This window comes from Peromyscus maniculatus, chromosome 1 (assembly GCF_049852395.1).
Source record: "Peromyscus maniculatus bairdii isolate BWxNUB_F1_BW_parent chromosome 1, HU_Pman_BW_mat_3.1, whole genome shotgun sequence".
NCBI classification, from domain to species: domain Eukaryota; kingdom Metazoa; phylum Chordata; class Mammalia; order Rodentia; family Cricetidae; genus Peromyscus; species Peromyscus maniculatus.
The window spans coordinates 186466068-186484940 of record NC_134852.1 but is presented as its reverse complement, the minus strand read 5'-3'; the positions used below and the strand labels follow the sequence as shown (position 1 = coordinate 186484940).

The window sequence follows — 18873 nt, the reverse complement described above, 5'->3', positions numbered from 1 at the left end:
CCCATTAAAGGTACCAGGCAGCTTGGCACCACTAAGAATGTGTGTGTGAGAGGGATGCCTCTGAAAATGCAATTGAGTGGTAGTGTCTGATGAGGTAGATAAGGCTTTCCCCCAACCCCAACAATAGGGAGGTGAGAAGGAGAGGTAGGCCCCCAAAACTCTCTCAGGACAGAGTAGGTGGCTCCGGTGTCCAAAAGGAACGAGATGGGGTGCCCATTTACTTTTATTACTACCCTAGGTTCCCTGTGTGAGATGGGAGTGGCCGGGGCAGAAACTGAGCAGTGTCAGTCATCACTGTAGACCATGCCCAGAAAGTCAGCCAGAGGGTGGTCTTCATCTGGCGTTCCTATGTCACTTGGGACATAGGACAGTCAGTTGACCAGTGACCCTTTTGGCAACATTTTGGACAAGGCCCTGTCTGTGCCCTTCATGGGACGGTGATGCAAGCCTGGGCCCAGTGGCCTTCTTTCCCGCACTTGAAACAGGGACCAAATGGCTTTCAGGGAGCAGGTCGGATGGTGTTTGCCAGCATCTGGCAGTTCCTTTTCTGGGCCTTCTCATCTCTCCCATGGTACACCTTAAATGCTGTCGCCAGCACATCTGCCTGTGGGGTCAGAGGGCCGTTCTCTAAACGTTTAAGTTTAGCCCTAATGTTGGGGAAGCTCTGTGAGACAAAGTGGGTCATTAGGAGCTGTCTGTCCTCAGGGCTTTCTGGGTGTAAGTAGAGCCTTTATTAAAATAAGGTAAAGAGAGAGAGGTACACAGGCCTGTGGAAAGACTCGTGAATAAAGATGGAGCCGGGAATCATGGCGCCGGCTTATGAAGGCTGGGCCGCGCCTGCACACACAGGCCCAATGTGGCTATTCCACGCATGCGTGCAGATCACATGGTTGCGCTGTGCGCTTTACGCAACCAGGCAAAACCATGGGGTCCTAGTCATACTAGGTGTTTTGACCCGGAAATGGCTAGGCGGAAGTGACTAGGTCTGCCGGGCATGTGCAACCATGCATGCACAACCATGGGGGTATGTTGTGAATCCATATCACCATGCACTTGTGTGAATGAGAAGACTGGGATAACAAAAGGGTGGTTATACTAAGAGGGGATAAGGAAGAGCAAAGAAAACCCAAAAGAGCTGACAGGACAGCTAAACAGCAGGAACAAGGAGAGAGGAGATGCAGAGGATGGGGAAGTGCTCCTGAGCATGGGCAGTGTGGGTCAGCAGACACAGAGCACATGGGTGCATGCTGGGCTTGCTGAGCCCAGGACCTAGGAACCACAGGACACTTTAATCAAGGGGAGAAAATTAAATGTTTATGTTCTCTAGTTTAGACCCTATAGACTACAACTCTCATGGAGGTAAGTGAAGGGGATAAGGCTTAGTCACAACAGGACACCCAGGTGTTGAAACATCCAGTGTCTGACCCACATATCATCCCTTGAAAAACCTTGTAAAGGTGTGTCCCTTGGGCAAGTGTGAAAATGCTCTCCTGGAAGAGAAAAGTCTGCCAAGTTCCCAGACCCTGGATTGTGAACCAAACTGCATGACCTCCTGCTGTCTCCCAATATTTCCCTCTCCTGTCTACTTTTCTTCCCCACCACCATGACAAGCAGCATGTGAAGATGCTGGTAAGTTACGAGCCACATGGCAAGGTATAGATTTATAAAAATGGGTCAATTTAAGATATAAGAACAGTTAGCAAGAAGCCTGCCACAGCCATACAGTTTGTGTTTATTTTATATGTGGGTTGTGGGACTGCAGGGCTTGATGGGGCCTGGAGAGAAGCTCTCCAGCAACACCCATCAGTTACTTTCCTCTGCATTGATTGAGAGAATTAGGGTGCAGCATTATGAATCTTGAGAGTTTTCACTACATTTTTCTTTTGCTTGAATGTAATAAACATGTTTTTGGCTTATCAAAGAAACATCTATTAAAAATATCAGCTGTATGTTCCCAAGTGTCAGATAAATGAACTCTGAGCCCATCTCTAGCAACATAATTTACAATGACAAACAGCAGCTGTCAGGTAACAAGGCAGCATCAGTCACCCTTACTATCCTATTATGTGGAGAATGAAATAACCTTCATCTTTACACAGACCCCTTACAGGGGTTTATATGCACAACTTTCTTTCCTTCCTGCCACTAGACTTCTGTTAGTTGATTCTGCTATCCCAAGCCTTCTTGAGGACACTGAAGGGATACCCTTTCCATTCTATCAACAAATTACACTGGAAGACTTTGTGATTCAAGGAATTTTACTGAATATATTTTAGCTGAGGGGGAAACATCACATATAACACACTATTAATAGCACAGAAAAACTGGACAAAGCTCCTCATATTGTGAGACCAAAATGAGCCATCCTAGAAGTAAGACCAAAATGCTTTCACCCAAAAACTAAGGCCTAAGATTTCTCCTTCTAGGAATGGGCCAATAGTTACTGAAACAAGTCAGTCCAGATTCCAGAAACCAGGAAGTGTAAAAGTACAGAGTCACAAGGTAGTCACAAGGTAATGACTGCTGGACTACAGAATGTTCCAACCCTGGTTTCTAGGGTAACTGACTATAAAAATGCCCCCACCTGAGGGCAGCCAATGAGCAATGGTGGCGGGCCACCACTCCCTTAAAAGTAAGATTAAGCCATGATTTCTAGAAATCCCCTAGAAGCGAGCCAGTCAGAATTGTACCCGCACTAGCACCCCTAAATGATGCAACCTTGTGATTTTTCCCTTTAAAAACTGAGCTTACAGACAGGCGGGCACTTCCTCCAGCCTCCACTGCGTTGAATGTATTGGACGAAGTCCCTGCCTAGGCTTGTATATCCAGAATTAAACCTTGCTTTTGCATTCCGGCATGCTCGTCTTTGGTGGTCTCTCTGGGGGTCACGATCTGGGCACAACAATATCATCTTCTGTCTGTAAGGTCCTGGCAAGTTTCCTTTGCTTGACTTTCCCCAAACTTAAGACTCTTATTAGCTGTGAACAATTCTGCAGTAAAGTGAGACCTCTCATTTTTTTAAACTCTCCCTTTGCTCATATTCTTTGCTCTGAGATTGTATCGTACAAGACAAAGAAGAGTTTCTCGTGACCTAAAGTGAAAGCTTCCTTGCAGAAGACTTCTCTGTCCAGGACACTGGCAGGCAGAGGATGGAAGATTTTTGTTCTCAAGACACAGACATAAGAAAAAGAGTTCCTGTGATTCCACAGTTCAAAAGAGGGCAGAGAGCTGGGGTCTGTCATGGTCACTAAGTATGCCGGTACAGTGGGGATGGAAGTTTCTTCAGACAGTACAGTGACAGTGAGGGACAACCAAGCGGTGGCAGGAGCAAATGCTTTGTGCTACTTGGCTATCAGAAATTTTGAGTTCCAGCCTGTTAGGTTTTTGTCTGCGTTGTGTTCTTACCCTGTGCAAGGAAACGTCACGAAACACGACAGAATCCGCTTATAGAGTTTAATCAGAAACAAAGGACAGAAAGTGCAGGCCTGTGGGAAAGACACGTGCGTGGAGAAGAGAGATGGGGGATATCGCGCCGGACTTTTAAAACCGGCTGGGGGCGTGGCCAGGTCACGTCGCTACATGGTCATGTTGCGCGCTTACATCACCATGCAATGGCACGGGACTCTGATCACGCGAGACCCCTTGGCCCGGAACTTGCTAGGCGGAGATATCCGGGACAACAGGGTATCCTAGCTACGGAAGACGCTTTTTTGATGCGGAAATGGCTAGGCGGAAGTGTCCGCCCAGTAAATGTAGCCGCGTTGTGAACCCTTCATTCCCGACTCTTTTACTTTTAAAAAAAGAAAAATTGTGGTTGACTGGGTGTGGGGGCGACGTTTCTCTCAAAGACTGCTTCCAGCTGAATAGTGGGCGTCGGTTGGCTCTTGGGGGGGGGGTGTGAAGGGTATCTTGTGAAGTCCGGGAATGATGATGGGGGTCCTGGAACGACGTTCTGTCTTCTCCTGGTTCCGCGGCTGTCCATCCGTGCTGGTGCTGGGGAGCTCCTGTGTCGTGGCTGGGGGCCTCCCATTTAACAAGATACTGTTGACATAGAGAGAGCTTAGAGAGAAAGAATCATTATTATTTTGTTTTGGAGTTGGCATTTGTCTGAGGTAGATTTGGCCTGCCCAGATAGAGGCATGTGACATTTACCTGAGGTAGATCTGGTCTTAGTACTCTGCTTAATTCCTATCTGAGACAAGCCTCATTAGAGGTAATTCTTTTAAGGCACCTGCTTTGGTAGTTTACTTAAGACACCTGTTCTCCTTATTAGGTTAACACTTGGGAAACACAGGTGATCAGTTGCTGAGTATTGAACAATGATAAATTATTGTATTACATTATTCCTTACCGCCTGGATATTTTTGATGGTCCTTTTTGCCTCCGGCTCTGTGTGGCCCTGGTTGGAAAAGGAAGGGGTGGTACCTTATTCCTCTGGAATTGGCGGCAAAGCAGGGGATCCTGATGTCCTCTGGAGCTTGAGAGTGAGAGGCCCTGTTTGTTTCACTGTATATGAAGAGAGATTCTTCTGGGATGGAGGTGAGATAAAAGGTTTTAGGTGAGACAGGTGGACCCAGTGAGGAAAGCCCTCGAGTTTAGCAGCTGTAGGGGTTACAAGAATTACTTTGAAGGGTCCCTGCCACTTAGGGGAAAGGGGTGTAGGACGCTGACCCGGAGGGGAAAGAAGAACCTGATCCCCAATGTGTATTGGAGATGGGCAAGGATTGTCACATGGCTGAGGCAGTGAACAGTCCATAGACCTTAGATGACATAAAAGAGGGGTTAACAGACTGTCTGGAACAGCTGGAGGCTTGGAAAAAAAAGACCTGGTGTTAGAACTGGTCTGAGGAGATATTTAACTTTTCCTGCTGCATGGTCATTATATGGCCTGAGACATGGATCCTCCTTTTGCTGTGAGAAGTCCATGCTCCCTCCAAATAGCAGCGTGGGACAGGAGGATATGAAAAGCATATTTGGAGTCTGTAGAGTTAGTGGCTAGGAGGAGGAGGAGGGGAGCCACTGGCGCGTCTGGGATGAGGCACATGTGTGGGGCGAAAGAAATGGACGCCCCTATCTTAGCTAGGAGATCCCTCCCCATTAAAGGTACAGGGCAGCTTGGCACCACTAAGAATGTGTGTGTGAGAGGGATGCCTCTGAAAATACAATTAAGTGGCGGTGTCTGTTGAGGCAGATAAGGCTGTCCCCCAACCCCGACAATAGGGAGACGAGAAGGAGAGGTGGGCCCCCAAAACTCTCTCAGGACAGAGTAGGTAGCTCCGGTGTCCAAAAGGAACGAGATGGGGTGCCCATTAACTTTGATCACTACCCTTGGTTCCCTGTGTGAGATGGGAGTGGCTGTAGGCCACGCCTACAAAGTCAGCCGGAGGGTCGTTGTCACATTCATCCTCATCTGGCGTTCCTGTGTCGCTTGGGACATCAGGACAGTCAGCTGACCAGTGACCCCTCTTGTGGCATTTCGGACAAGGCTTTGCTGGTGCCTTTCGTGTGCCGTTGGTGCACGCCCGTGCCCAGTGGCCTTCTCTCCCGCACTTGTAACAGGAACCAGACGGCTTTCGGGGAGCCGGTCGGACAGTGCTTGCCAGCATCTGGCAGCTCCTTCTATGGGCTTTTTCATCTCTACCATGGTACACCTTAAAAGCTACCGCCAGCATGTCCGCTTGTGGAGTCAGTGGGCCATTCTCCAAACGTTTAAGTTTGTCTCTAATGTCGGGGAAGCTCTGAGAGACAAAGTGGGTCATTAACAGCTGCCTGCCCTCAGGGCTCTCCGGGTCTAAGCTGGTGAACTGAAGTAGAGCCTTGGTGGGCCGCTCTGAATTTCGTTTGCGTGGGTCCTAGCCTGCTCTCTGCGTTGTGTCCTAGCCTGTCCCCATACCCGCCTGCGCTCCTCCGGGAGTAAATTATTAGAAAGTATCATGAAAGGTGAGACTATAAGATTGAGTTATATATTGAAATTGTTTAATGAAGGAAGCAGAATTAGACGTATAAGAACCCAGCTTACTTTTTATCTGAGAGAGTGGATGGAACATGAATTTTAATTATTGGTTCCTTAGCAAGATCTAGAGTCAGAAATTTCGGAGTCAGAGAATCCTCTGGTTTACGTATAGCTAGGAGCATATGAGCAGGAGAGAAGGAGACGAGAAGAGACAGTTTAGCGTTGAGAGAGAAGAAAGCAACTCTTTCCATTTGCCTGAACGCTGACAGTAATTGGATAGCTCCCGCAAAACATCGGGATCTAAGGAGCCGCTTAGCGGCCCTTTTTTATTTTTTTAAAGCATACTTTGGCCACCTCATTTTTTTTTTTTTTAACATAAACGAGTTAGGTTAGAAATCTTTATGTGAGGCATTAAACTGAGAGGTTTTAAAGCTTCAACAAGACAGCCCAATGGAGAGGAAGGAGTAACAGAGTTGGAAGCCTTGTTTCCCATGTCTGTAGTAGAGGCAGAAAAATAAAAAAAATAAAAATGAATATAAAAATAAAAATAAAAATAAACGTAATCCGGAGCCAAGACCTCAGGCGTCCCCAGAGTCTAGGACAGATTTCAGGCACAGGCTGCTCCTAGGCTCGTCAGCCAAAGAAGCAGGGGCCCCCTCCACGGTGAGGAAAGGACTCCCCGGGAGTCCAGACAACGTTTGTTCCTCCGTCAAGGAGATGGACGTGTCCACTCACGTAGATTTACAGGGGCGCACCCGACGGTGGCCCCCAACGCGAAAAATATCTCAGGCTGCAGGCGTGGGAGACGGCTGGAAAAGTTGGGCCAGTTGGCCAGCGATAGGGGCCGACCGCAGCCAATGAAGACCGTGGTCGGGGGTTCCCCCGGTCTCAAGAACACGTGTGAGGCGCCGAACACACAGGTGTAGGAAACCGTTTACGCTGGCCGAAAGCGGGGGCACTCACCAATCCGGTCGGTGTTGGATGGGACTCGGATGCGATTCAGGCTAATGGAGAGCGGTCTGTCGCGTAAGGAGCAGATTCCCGGGTTTCGGCACCAGAATGTTAGGTTTTTGTCTGCGTTGTGTTCTTACCCTTTGCAAGGAAACGTCATGAAACACGACAGAATCCGCTTATAGAGTTTAATCAGAAACAAAGGACAGAAAGTGCAGGCCTGTGGGAAAGACACGTGCGTGGAGAAGAGAGATGGGGGATATCGCGCCGGACTTTTAAAACCGGCTGGGGGCGTGGCCAGGTCACGTCGCTACATGGTCATGTTGCGCGCTTACATCACCATGCAATGGCACGGGACTCTGATCACGCGAGACCCCTTGGCCCGGAACTTGCTAGGCGGAGATATCCGGGACAACAGGGTATCCTAGCTATGGAAGACGCTTTTTTGATGCGGAAATGGCTAGGCGGAAGTGTCCGCCCAGTAAATGTAGCCGCGTTGTGAACCCTTCACAGCCTCTTTAATTTCCTTCCCAGGGGCCCAGAAGAGACGCTACTAAGGGCGGGAAATGAATTGAAATACATGGAGCTCTTTTGTCCAGCTGGTTTATTCATCTGCCACCATAATGCTGCCTGGTTCACTTGGGGGCACCAGTCTATATCTCCCTAAAAACAGCAACACCTCATGTTTACAACACGATAGAAGAATTGCAAGGTCCCCGCCCGAAATCTCCTGGTTAACTTCCCTTGCAACACAAAGTGGCAGTGAATAAAGGTGGAGTTAGATAAGGGCTGGAATAAATCAGAAAAGGAATTTATGTGCTAGAAATATATCCTCATATATGGTTGGGTGAAAACATTACAAGTCTATCATAAATGTGCTCAAACTACAAACTTACAGGTGTTTGGGTAAAAACATCTATAAGTCACTAAAATAAAACTGCCTCTATTTTCCTATGTCAGTTTTTCTGACAAGGCAGGGGAAGAGTACTGATAGACAGTCAATCTGCATCACAGCTTGAAGCACCTGGTAAGAAGAAAACCTTTTGTTCTAAGAAGTTGTTCTAGGGCTGTAGGAGGAGGGGAGATCTTAGCTTGATTTGCACAAGAAGCAAAGCTATGCACCTAGGAGCCAGGAATTGGCTTAGAGGCTAGGCTCTGTCTCCAAAAGGATGCTTCACCTTAATTCAGGGGCTTCGGGTTTCCAGCTATTCCTCTCTTGTTCTTGGATGCTTTGTTGGGAGCTGGCCCTATCTTTGGATGTAGCTAAAGGAGATGTTTGCAAAAGGCAGATACCTAGTTCAAATGCTAAAAAGGGAGCAGGAAGTCTGGAGGCAGAAAGCCTTGTCTATGTGACCTTATCCAAGTGCTTTGAGCATATATGTCCATACATACTGTTCTTGGGGAAAATATGAGCACAAGAAATTCATAGCAAGAAAGAGCTGAATATTAAAAACTGATAACACCAAATATTCCCCAATAAATGAATTCCCTCTTGAAGGATTTCTTGACCCTTCAAGGTATAGCTTTATTACATATAGCTGGAATTCTACTTCATATTCCTGTGGACCATGTGTTAGTTATTTGTAGCAGTCTTACCCTATGAGGAAATGTCACGAAACACGACAGAATCCACTAACAAGAGTTTTATTAAGATAAGATAAGAGAGAGAGAGAGAGAGAGAGAGAGAGAGAGAGAGAGAGAGAGAGAGATAGATGTGCTCAGGCCTGTGGGAAAGACACATGAATAAAGAGAGATGGAGCCGGGAATATGGTGCCAGCTTATAAAGGCTGGCCCGCTCCTGCACACACAGGGCCATGTGGCTACTCCACACATGCACATAGATCACATGGTTGTGATGCGTGCTTTACGCAACCATGCAAAACTACCAGGTCCTGGTCATGTGAGACATTTTGACCTGGAAATAGCTATTTTGACCCAGAAATGGCTAGGTGGAAGTGTCTAGGTACGCCGGACATGGGGGTGTATTGTGAATCTCTATCACCATGACACTTGGCATTTTAGCAAGCCATGCAATTCTGGAGAAAGAAATCAGGAAGGAGGCTGGGAACCCTCAGTTACAAGTACATTCACTTCACACAGGTGAGCTGCATTCAGAACTCAGGGTTCACTCCCCCAGTGAGCCTCAGAGCCTTCTCATAGAACTGCAGGGCCTCCTCCTTGTCCCCCTTCAGTTTGTGGACTAACCCGAGCAAGCTCATGCTCTCCTTCAGTTGAACATTCTGGTGAACACGTCTTGTGGCCACTTTCTCCAAAGCTGTGAGTAGTTTCCTCCAGACAAAGGTCTTTTCTTCTATTTTCAAACCTTTTAAGTAGTGGGTGATCGCCCTGTCTTCTGATTTCTGATGAAATTGTTGGTAACGGCCATAGCGGAAATGAATATCCTGCTCTATTATCTGCTCAAGATTCTTCATGTTCAGCACCTTCTGGAAATTTGCCTCTGCTTCTTCATGTTGGCCGATTTCTGCCTGAACTTCTGCCATGCAAACATAAGCCATCTCAAATGTGGGCCTGAGTTGCACAGTCTCTTGAAATTCACAAATGGCCTGTTGTGCCAATTCCTGCACATCACTCTGACTTCTGGGCTGCTTGTTTCTAGATGCCAGCAATGGAATCATTTGTTGCTTGTAGCAGAGCCCTAGTTGGTAATGCAGGTAGCCAGAGGCAGGTGATGCCTGCAAGGCCCTGTGTAGCAGAGGGAGAGCCTTGTCTATGCAGCCTTTCCTTCAGTAATACTTGGCTATAGATCGAAATGTATAGTGTTGGCAGGAAGTGCTACTGCGGGCTTCTTCAATGTGTGTTTCTGCTTCAGCTGCTTCTCCTAAGACCTGAAGCTTCAGCGCAAGATAAACTTTAATAAATGGATCTTCTGGATTTAACCTGACAGCCTTCCTTAGGGGTGCTAGAGATATATTATTGTCATCACAGTCTTGGCGATAGGCTACAATAGCATAGCCAATGTTGTATTCAGGGTTTTCAGGCTCCAATTCCAGAGCCTTTGCAAAGCAGGCCATGGCTCGTTTATAATTCTGTCTTCCACACTTCAGCAAGGCCCAGCCTTGCTCACAGTCCATCTCAGCACACTCTATACTATAGCGGAAGGGACTGCCCAATTCCTTGCATGTGTTCTCCACCTTGTCCAGGTAGGTCTGGGCTTCTGCCAGGCTGCCCATGTGGTAATGCACCCAGGCACAGTTGCCCCAGGTCACCAGGCTTCTCTTGTCCAACTGCTCTCTCTGGATCAAGGCTTCTGCTTCTTTCAAGCTGTGCAGGGCTTCCTCATGCTGGCCTTTCAGGTGTCTCACATAGGCCCGGAGGTTGAACATTCCTAATGTGTCCTTGATGTCTAGGAACGCAACCTCATCTGAGATCCTCATTTCCAAATCAGGTATGTCAATGTCTTCAAACAGCAGCCCCCATGTGAAGTGACAACTCAGCTGAATCAGATTCTCCTTGATCTGATCACCACCAGCATTCTCTCTGTGAGAAGGAAGCAGGTGATTTGTTATGTGAAAAATGAACAGAAATTGACACGAAGCAAAACACATTTCACGACATTCTTGCTTATTTCTTTGAAGTGTGACATCTCATTCCTTTAAAATTTCTTGACTTGTTTTTATATCAAACCCCCAGCTCCATTTATTTGAACTGCCAGAGACTCTTTGTACATGCATGTACATGTACTTGTACTTACACTCTTAGGTTGTAAGTTAATCCTTTCAGTTAAGACTGGACATGCCACACAGATACAGGCACACAAACATACGTGCCAGACTTTTTCCCTGAGGTTGGGAACTCTAAAAAACTGTTCCCCATTCCTTATATCTTTGGACTATGTGTACAAGTACATGCCACCTAAGCTGACATAAATGGGACCTGTCTTTGTGGTAAACACTCACTGTTGAGCAAAAGTCATTGCAGGGTCTGCCCTTCTCATCTCTGACACAAACAAGGAACTGGTATCATGTTCTCCTCTAGGCTGACTCAAAAGAAATGATCATGCTCTTTGCCTTGTGACACTAGACACATGAGTGTTCTCTGGACCTTTTATTCTTGTCTATTTAGGTGAGGGGCTTCTAGATAATGACTCAACTTCACTCTCCCTTACTATGGTTACAAGGAATCCCTGCATTTTAAAGACACTTATACAAACTTCATGCATTTTCTTGTTTCCCTATAGAGCAGTACAAGTGCTTCCCATGTCTGTCTCACACATGCCTGAGTATCACACTGTATCCATCAGTGATATTGGAATAACCTTAGTATTTTCTATACAAGACTATGAGAATATAGTGAGCCTATAAATGTGTAGCATGTGGTATGTGTTAAAAACTCTATTAGAGCTTCCTACTTTCCTATCAGTATTGAGAACAACCTATAGATTCTAGTCACTCAGGTTTAGGGTAGGGACCCGAAAACAAGAAGCTTTGAGATTTATCAGAGCTCAGAAGGCAAAAAGGCCCTTGGTCCTGTTGGTAAGTGTCTCTTCCAGAAACTCGAGATGCCATCGTGCTTAAAGCAGCTGTCTTTGTTTTTCACCTGGCCATGCCAAGAATAGAAGAATACAGGTATGCTGTCCTCTTAGGTCTTACCCATAACTGAGCACACTGGCATTGTGCCCATAAGGGTAGGCTAATGGAAACAAACAGCCATCTAGATACGTCATGGATCAGTCAATTGGTCAGGTTAGCTCACCTATACCTCATGCCTACATTCATGAATGTTATGAACAATGCAATAGCGACCATTGATGGACTCTCTCTTCCAGGTCCCAATTTTACTAGACCATAGTAGTTGTCAACCTTCGTAATGCTGCAGCCCTTTAATACAGGTAAGCAACTTGTGGTGACTGCCAAACTTGAAATTATTTCATTGCCATTTCATAACTGTAATTTTGCTACTGTTCTGAATCATAATATAAATATCTGATATGTGTCTCCCAGATGGATGGTGGCACATAATTGAGAACTGCTGTACAAAAGGAACTTTGTCTTCTTTCTTTCAGTGAAGTTCCCACTTACAATCCCACAATAAATCTTTTGGAAACCTCCTTCTGTGGAGCATTAACATCAGTTTTTCAATACTGTAAGATCGGAACATAAAACCACCATTGACTCAATGGAAGTTTTGTGTGACTGTGAGCTTTGGCACACTGAGTCCTGAATTAAAATTCACCTTAGTCTAGAAACCTTCTGTCCAACTCAAATCCTCTTTCTTTTCATTTGACAAGTTTTCAATGCAGAACTTATCTAAACCTTATTGACTGGAGGATCATGTAGTGCATGCAACAGGAAAAGGACCATGACTGAAATGATGTGATGTTTGGTCAGAATAGTGTTTTCCTCCTTTACCTCTAAAGAGTATAGATTCATGGAAAGCTTCCCAGTCAGTGCAAAACTCAGCTTTCTCCTTCACCGGGTTTTTCACTATGTACATCTTATACAAGTACAGTAGGAGAACAAGTGAGGAAACTGAGGTGGTTGCAACAACACATGGACAACTGTCATTCTTCCCCTTAATGATCTAAGCACTGGAACTGACATTCATCAGCTGATGAAGGCTCCTTCATCACCACTGCCTCCAGTTCCTGCTACTCTGGACAGGCACACCTGTAGCCTTAAGCTCCACATGTTTTTAGCCTTTGGCAACTGTAAACTTTGTCTCTATCTCTTTAATTAGTCATTAAAGGATGTAATGTAGGTGGAAAAATGACACACAAAAGGTTGCTGAATCTGTGGAATCAGGCACTGCAACAGAGAATATAGGAGAAAGTTGGAGAAGGGTCAATTTTGCCAAAGTAATGGATAAAAGTTGTACATACCCAATGAACATTAAACTCTGTAATGTTCTTTAAAAGAAATTAAAATTAAAAGTAATGGAATGATAACTTGTATTAATGAGGCAGGGCAGCATTCACATGGTTCACTCAAGAAAGGTCCATGAAGGAAAAACTGTCACCTACTATGGGAGAAGATCTACCACTAGGTGGAGACCTGCCCATGTTCCTCCATTAAGAGCTATTCATGTTGGGGAGGTCCTTGTTCTGGCTAATGATCTGCCTTGGAAAGTCAAGTTTACCTTCATCCACATTGAAGAGATAGGAGGAATACTTCTCCCTTCAATGAGGTAATGAATTTTCTTTCCCAGAGTGTCTTTTCCCAGCAGTGCAATGCCTAACATCTGTCATGAATTTGGGCTGAGCCTGTCTGCCTTCTGAACCCTGACCTGGAAGGTAGGACTATTCTGTCCATCCCCCCATACTTGTCCTTTCTTTCTCCTCTAAAGCTCCCCTCCCAGCCATGTGTTTGCTTGTATAACCTGTTGCTGTCCGTCAAGAAGGCTCAACACAATATACATGCATATCCCTTCCCCCATTTCTTCTCCATTTTCCTTTTGGGGGTGTAGGGCCCTGGCCCCCCATTTTGGGCAGCTGCCACCTTGACCAGATGTCCTCCCTATGCTGATTCCCTGCTGGTTTCCTTCTTTGTTCGAGTATCCTGCATTTGGTGTAAACAGTTTAGAATGAAGAACCTGAGGTAGGGAACTTCTGCCCTCCAGGGATCCTCCATTGTGCTGTAAGCCTGTATTTAAGCTTTCCTTCCTCTTTCAATACATGGCATTGGCATTTCGCATTCTGCTGGAGCGAATGACCTGCTGTTTCTTTTGTTTTTTGAGACAGGGTTTCTCTGTGTAGCTTTGTGCCTTTCCTGGAGCTCACTTGGTAGCCCAGGCTGGCCTCAAACTCACAGAGATCCGCCTGCCTCTGCCTCCTGAGTGCTGGGATTAAAGGCGTGCACCACCAATGCCCGGCTGATGTTTCTTGTCTCTATTTTTTAATTCACAGCCCCTTGCTCAGACATGGTGAATGGGTGGTGGTAACGCGGGCACTACTGCAACATGGGGGCTGCTACTGAGATTGACAACTTGTTTGCCCTGGAGCTTTCCATTTAAATTGCAATAAATTATCCTGGAACCCCCTTTTCAGTCCATTACTAAATTCTTTCAAAATGAGACTAAGTACCCTAAGAGAGTACCCTGTTTTCAGCTTATCAGTAAGAGGATACAACTACGCAAAGAACCACAGATTCAATGCAATCCATATAGGCACATGACATTTTCGAAATGAAGTCTTTAACCCCAAAATTTTATGTTATGTTTAAGAACCTTCCAGTGATAAAACCAAAATTAAAAACACAATTTGACTCATTACAGCCTAAAATAATCAACACATTATGGTGTAAGCATAACTACCCTGTCAGAAAAAGACACAGATACCACGGAGGATGGGGTTACAAAAAGACTCAAGAGACTAAACACTGCTTGAATGCCTGAGGCCTTCTGCCTAGGGTGTCACTAGGGACCCACTGGCTTACACAAGCGAAACTTTATTTTTTTTTAATCTAGCAAGTTATAAATGTCAGATCAAAAAGCCTGCCTATATAGCCCTCCACCTAGGAGGTGTTTCTTCCTGACTTGCAGAGGGCCACATTCCTGCTTTATTGTCATGCAGTCTTTCCTGTCTGTGCCAGGAACTGTGTGTGTGTGTGTGTGTGTGTGTGTGTGTGTGTGTGTGTGTGTGTGTGTGTGTGTGCGTGTTGTGTCTCTGTGTGTACATGTGTACAATTGATTGCAATATGAATTTATTTTTAAAAAGGCATGGCTTTTAAACAGAATTAAAAGAGCAATATGTGGGGATTTCAAAGAGAAAGATAAAAGGGAAGGGAGGAAAATTTTAATCATAATCTCAAAAATGTAATTAAGTTATACTCTCAAAGATAAAAAAAGTTATTTGCAAGAATACATCAAAGAGGATTAAGGGGAAGCAAAAACAAACATACAAAGAAGTCATATTTACCAATAATTAACTGTGTTCTTTCCTCAGTCTTTGTTCTCATGTGACATTTAAAGTGTGTGGTGTGATGTGGTGTGTGTGTGTGTGTGTCTGTCTGTCTGTCTGTCTGTGTAGGGGGTGCTAATGCCAAGGCAAGCATATGAAGGTCAGAGAACAGCATCAGGCACTGGTCTCCACCTGTTTATGTTTTGAGAAGGAAAGCCAAGTGGTTCCCTCTCTTCTGTCAGCAGAAACTCTGAGATTATAATCCTCTTGCTTGCTTGGCAAGCCCTTGACCCACTGAAGCATCTGACCTGCACCATTTTATGCCTCCTATGGAAGGAAGCAATTGTCATGCTTCCTCCTTCCTTTTACATGACAGTTCAGACCTTATGGAGAGTGGCTTGAGATTAGGGACCACAAAGAGAGCAGCATCATTGACCACAAAGGAAGCCAGTTTGCAGAGAAACACCTGCAGCCCTTCCTTCCCTTGGCCTCAAGTAATGGACAGAGGATGCTCAAAAAGCCCTTGATGTACCAACCTGGAGAAAGAGACAAGGCTCTTGGTTCATTCCATGTAAGTGGTCATGAGCCTCATGGCCCAATGCTCCCTTATCTCACTCGTCCATTTTAATTTCCAGAGTGCTTTTTCTTTTCTAAGAATATGTTTCTATTTCTGTTTTTAATCATGTGGCTCTGGTCCAATTTCACTGATGTTGGACACAAATATTTGGATATTTCAAAAGAGCCCCCAGGGAATGTTTGGCAAATGTGCCTGGACTCAGTTCTTTACCTCTAACATTTGATGAGCCAGGCTAGAAAAAGACAAAAGCTTAAGACGTTTCTAGTCTCTCAGTCTTGGTCTCTGCCTCTTTCTCTCTGTCTCTGTCTCTCTCCGAAATAACCAAATGCATGATTATTCCTCCTTTTACAGAGCACTTAGAAATGATGGAGAGATATCTGTAGGCAGATTAATCATGACCTGGAGCATCAGATTCAACCCTTCTTTTCTTTGCTTTCCCTGCCTACAGCAGTGCACAGTGAATTAGAGATTGTGCCCACACCTTACGGGAAATAAAGGCATTGGCAGGGCAGCTAAAATCACCTGAAATCTGAACACCAGCTGTCCAGGAAGATCTGCCTGGTTGGGAGTTCACAAGGATCCTGCTGAGGACCTGTGCCCCAAGAAGGAGGCACATGCACTTGTGCATAACTCCTTGCAGCAGGAAAGCTGAGCAGGACAGAGGCAGCAGCTATCTGTATGGGCAACCGGGACAGAGAACAGCCAGGTGTGTGGTTGCTCAGATTCCCCTGTGCAGTTAGAGATCTCCAGCTTTTCTCACACTGTAGGAACCCATTTGCAAACCACAGTCCTAGGCACCTACTAGACGGTAGGAACTATAGACCCAGGCAAGCTCGATCACTGACCCTATGCTTAACTGTCCCCTGACAGGTCCTACAGCCTTCTGCCCTCTATTTACTTTGGCTCACAGTTTTCTACCACTATGATCTCTGTATTCTGTCTCATCATTTACTATAGATGGTTCTATATTTAAAGGCTAAAGAATAATTGCCAAAGCCAAGAGATACTCAAGGAAGCCCAGGAATTAATGCAAAACAATTGTTCTGACTGACACTTTAAACCTGGATGGCAATTTCAAACATAAAAAAAACCAGAGCCATTCACATAAATAAGACTCCACTCAGTGCCTAGTATTTCTTGAATATGTATACTATATATTGCATATGCATTGAATATATATGTCATATGTACATTTAGTTGCATATAAAATATATGACCATGTATATTGTGTTTCTTGGAAGGGGGCTGGTATCTTAAATCATTCTTGATAGAAGGACTTGCATGTCCATATTTTTGTTTGTTAATCATGGGTGGTTGAAATAAATGTGTGCTGTCCATTGGTTAAGCCAGCTGGGGATGGGTAACAAACCACCTGGCCCAGAAACTCATTTCAAGAGGCCCTTTGGGGGTCTGCTGGGTACATCCCAAGCACAATGAGGGAATGGGGTCAGGGGATGGGAAGGAGGACACTCTGAGCAGTCGCTCTCTTTTAGGGCTCTAAGTAGGTACGGGGATAACTTGTCCATTCCTGGAGTTACTATTGGTAACTGTCTTTCTATGTGAGATCAGCATGCTAAAGTCTCCCCAGGTGTTTCCAACGACATGTGAGAGACAGCCTTTAAAACTAAAGCCAGCTTGCTGTCACCCATCCATCCCCTACAAACAGCACACCCAATAAACAGAGTCCTTGGACACTCAGGGAAATTAGCATCCTTGTTCCCTTTACTGTAGTAGAAAGAGAAGGCAGAGAACAAAACAAATGAACAGAAGCAGACTCACTCAGACCTGGCAACAAGCAAATGTCTGTGTCCTGGGTTCACTCAAACTGCAGAGCAGGGAAATCCTTACCCCATGATTGCTGTGAAGGTGGCAGCAGTTCTCTGGGTTCTCACCAGGACTGGCTCCTCAGAATCCTGCCTTGACTCTCTGCTGTCTTGTGGACTTGCACACCAACTGGACTCTCAGAGAAGGGCTGGGAGACAGCTCTGTGAGCTGTGGTGTGTGTGTGTGCTTTTATAGTCACAATAGGAACCTGAAAGAGAAAGTGAAACTAATGCTTGCGGGATTCTCCTCAGGAAAACTGAACACAATCAGGGATGCGCCTTCTGCTCTCTCCTCTGATGCGCCTTCTGCTCTCTCCTCTAAACTGATGGGGAGAAGGATCTGGAACAGACTGACATGCCAGTTTCATTCAGCTCTCCAGAGAGAGAGATCCCTGGCACCAGGACATGCTGTTAGGATGTTGATGGAGGTGATGTGGAGATAAAGACCCAGCCTGGCATCTCCACAAGCACCACTGTTCTTCAGTCAAAAGAACTGCAGTTCTGCACTGTCTCCTTGAAACTGAGACCACACTCCTGGATTTGATGGCATGGCAGAGGAGAAGTTTGGGAATGGACGAGTCCATCTGCAGCTGAGTTCCCCCGCAGTCTGGAAGGGGAACATCCCAGCTGTTGTGGTGTGTGGCTGTCCTTAGGAACTGCTGCAGGTGTGATCATTCAAGTCCTCTTCCCTCCACAGAGTTTCTCAGTCTCCCTGAGGCTTTAGGAGTTTACCCTTTATTAACTAGTCCAATTGCCCAGAGCCTATAGTCATGGAGTCTTGCTTTCTGTTACCTTCTCCTGAGGTGTCTGTTTGTAAAGGGCTCTTGCCACCAGTTACAGCCATATAAGTAACAACCAAGCATGGAATCCATGAAGAATTCTGTATTCACAGCCTTGATGCTATCCTATGCTAATGCCAGTGTAGGAAACTGCAGAAGGTGGGGCTCAGATTGGTTCAGGCCGAGGTCAAGTCTGTTAGTTTGTTGTCTTGGTTTTCTTGGTTAACCTTCTCTCTTAGCACTGTTAGTGTCTAGTTCCTTAACCTAGTCATTTATTCCTGTCTCCTCTAATACATATCATCCTTCATCCCTCCAAATATAAAAAATTGTTGAAAAGGCTCCTCTCCAGGAACCCAAACCCCATTCTGTTCTGGAACTATCTGCTATCCCTGAGCCACAACTCCACCGCCTTAATAGAGATCTTTCTGAGTACAATCCAGAAGATATCAAGTCATATTATGACTTGAGAGCCACAGTGGATGATGGATCTTGCCTGGCAGAAGAATCTGCATGCCAAAGGTACTGGGCCAAAACTCACTAACTTCTTTGCATTGTTCCATGCACTCTTACCTAAGAAGATCTCAGAACTCATCTCCCCTCATGTCTGGCTACCTGGACACTGAGAAATACTTCAGAGCATTTCTGATGACTGTCTGACCTGTGTCCAGGTAGATGCAAAGATGCTTCCCCCAGGTCAATGGAGTCAAGGTACAATACCTGGAAGTCAAGCTGGACTGTATAGCTACAAATACTTGCTGGTCTTTACTGATACTGTTGCAGGCTGGGTAGAGGCCTTTATATCCCAAGAATAAATAGTTCAAGTGGTATCTAAAATATTAATGGAAAATTATTCCCAGATTTGGCTTCCCCGTGTCTCTGGGTTCTGATAATGGCCCAGCCTTCATAGCCAAGTTATCTCAATTGTTCTCTAAGGT

General features: G+C 45.6%; 1 pseudogene across 1 annotated transcript in view; it reads right to left on the bottom strand.

The window, feature by feature from the left end:
- Positions 1-2240: 2240 nt before the first annotated feature.
- Positions 2241-18873, bottom strand: part of LOC102910684 (antiviral innate immune response effector IFIT1-like) — a 52584-nt pseudogene continuing 35951 nt past the window's right edge. The window contains exons 2-4 of the transcript XR_013048166.1: positions 17185-17368; positions 7419-10402; positions 2241-3373 (exon numbers count right to left, since the gene is read on the bottom strand). The product of XR_013048166.1 is annotated as an antiviral innate immune response effector IFIT1-like (transcript). The remainder of the gene's footprint in view (positions 3374-7418; positions 10403-17184; positions 17369-18873) is intronic.